At 38.8% G+C, this 2,676-nt stretch overlaps 1 pseudogene; it reads right to left on the bottom strand.

Moving 5' to 3' along the window:
* Nucleotides 1-1,170: 1,170 nt before the first annotated feature.
* LOC101714161 (cysteine and glycine-rich protein 2 pseudogene) lies at nt 1,171-1,879 on the bottom strand (annotated as a pseudogene).
* Between the last annotated feature and the right edge of the window lie 797 nt (nt 1,880-2,676).

Here is a 2,676-nt window from a genome sequence, read left to right as displayed (position 1 = left end):
AATGTAAGCATGGTTCAACTTATGCAGATCAATAAATGTAATATATCACATCAACAGAATGGAGAATAAAAATTATATGATCCACTTTATAGATGCAAAAATAATTTATAAAATTCAATTTAATCACCAAATCAATTTAATGATTAAAAGCCTTGAATAAATTGGGTGATTAAGGTTATATATGACCATCCAACAACAAATATCATAATGAATAGGGAAAAGTTCAAGTCATTTTTCCTAAGAAGTGCAACAAGACAAGGGTGTTCTCTCTCAATGGTGTTAGATCTAGAAGTCATAGAGCAATAAGGCAAGAGAAATAAGTAACAGGCTTACATATTGGAAGAGAAAAAGTCACATTATCCATTTTAGATGATATAGTTTTTATATATAGAAAAATGTAAATATTCCACTAAAAGTCTATTAGAACTAATAAAAGAATTTAGTAAAGTTACAGGATTTAAAATCAATATAAAATTAGAGTCATTTTTACACACCAATAATCAGATTGCTGAGCTAGAAATCATGAAATCAATCTTATTCATCATGAATACAAAAAAAAATAAAGTACCTAGAATAAATTTAACCAGGTAAATAGAAGAACTCTACAATAACAATTACAAAAGAAAGAAATTAAGGAACACATAGAAAATATGAAGCTAACTTCCATGTATATCCATTGGAAGAATTAAAATTAATATTGTTAAAATGACTATATAACTCAAAGTGATTTACAGAAAATTTCATCAAAATACCAATGACATTCTTCATAGAACTAGAAAAAAAATCCTAAAATTCATTTGGAACTACATGAGAGCTCTAATAGCCAAAGCCATCTTGAACAAAGAGAACAAAATATCATGATATCCAAACAAAATATCACAATACCATATTTCAAGGCATACTATGGAGGAAAATAACCTAAAAAGCATGATACTAATGTAAAATCATACGCATAACAAATGGAAGGGAATGGAGTCCTGAAAATTAAGCCCAAATATCTACAGCCAACAAATTCTTGACAAAGGCACCAAAAACATGGTGGAGAAGAGCACCTTTTTTTTTTTCTCAAGCCAGATTTTATTGAAAATGTAAAAGAAATGGTCCTTGAAAATGCTGACGAATAAAGCAAAAGGATATAATGCTCTTTTTTACAAGTTACCCAGCCTATCCAAGTACAGGGTAATATACAGTACTTAATGCTGGTTGAATTTCACAGAAGTTTAGTGTTACAAGATTATCTGTGTCTAGATTATGAAGAGATTCTCAGTGTGTGATGCTTAGTTTTGAGTTGCACCTTTACTAAGCATGGACAAAGGCTCCTGCTCCCTGGCCATAGCCAAATCCCTTGGGCCCAAAGTTCTTTGCATAACATCCTTTACAATAGATTGCACCTTCTTTCTTAGTCTGAGTTGTTGATTCAAGACTCTTCCCACACTTGGCACTTCCGAAACAGTTTTTGTGCCAGGGCTTTCCAGCTCCAGTTATCTTCTCAGTAGCATATACAGAATCCCCACATCTGGAACACTTCTCAGCACCTCCAAATTTCTGAGCAAATTTAGAAATGTTTGGATTTGTTGTAGGCCTATGAGGTTAAACACTCTCTGGCTTGATGCCCAGCTGATCTCTGCAGTCCATGTTGAGTGTGCCAGCACCCTGGCCGTAACCTTAGCCTTTTGGCCCGTACTTTTTATCCGTAGAAGGATTTGCAGTAGATCTCTTCATTGTTAATTGCCACTGTTGTGCTAATTTTTTTTTCCTGCAGGACATGCACAGAAAGCAGCAGTGGTGGAAGCTCCTCCCATCACAGTGCACCTCCCCAGCATGGTACACAGTCCTTGCTCAGGCCCCCACACTTGTTTCCACCTCCCCAGACAGGCATTTTGAGTCAGAGGCTGGAGCACACACTGCGGGCAGAGCAGGTGACCACAGGCAGCAGGGAGTGCACCAGGACTTGTGTGTGTGTGTGTGTGTGTGTGTGTGTATGTGTTTAAAAGTGATGTTTACTTGTGGGCTAAAAATGACTAATACAGTGTACTTGAATTAGAAAAATTAAGATTCTAAATAAATTTCTACAGAATTTCACAATGGTGTGGGGGCAATGAAAATTTTTCTCTACATAAGATCTGATCATTAACCTGTGAGCCAGGCTCTGTCATCTGAGCCTGCCACCCTGGCCTGGAGCTCCCCTCCGCTGTACCTAGTAAGGATCACCTACCCACCTCTGCCACTCCGAGACTCCCCCTTTCCGAGTCCAGGGGAGAGGAGGAGGTACCTACCGCCACCTCTTCCACCCCAAGCAACTCATCACAGGCAAGAAAGATGTTGCCAGTAACTATGCCCATGGGCACTACTCCATTGGCAGGGAGATCATTGACCCAGTCTTGGAGAGAGTTTGGAAACTTGCTGACCAGTGCTCAGGGTTACAGAGCTTCTTGGTTTTCCACAGCTTTGGTGGGGGAACTGGCTCTGGCTTAACCTCCCTGCTGATGGAACATCTCTCTGTTGACTATGGCAGTGCATCTACATACTGCTGTGTGACCTGTAAAGATGGTCTTCATATCCACCACCTTTTCTTCCTTTGGAACAGCACTGATATCCCATAGGCAGATGGTATGGTCATCTGAAGCAATAAGTAAGTGCCCAATGAGATTTGGGTTCCAAGAATGTGCCACTGTG

The sequence above is a fragment of the Heterocephalus glaber genome, unplaced genomic scaffold (genome assembly GCF_053883595.1).
Source record: "Heterocephalus glaber isolate CG9 unplaced genomic scaffold, H.glaber_assembly_v1.0 deba00001613, whole genome shotgun sequence".
Classification (NCBI taxonomy): Eukaryota; Metazoa; Chordata; class Mammalia; order Rodentia; family Bathyergidae; genus Heterocephalus; species Heterocephalus glaber.
The sequence above is the reverse complement of the archived record's forward strand: the minus strand, read 5'-3'. Positions and strand labels throughout refer to the sequence as shown.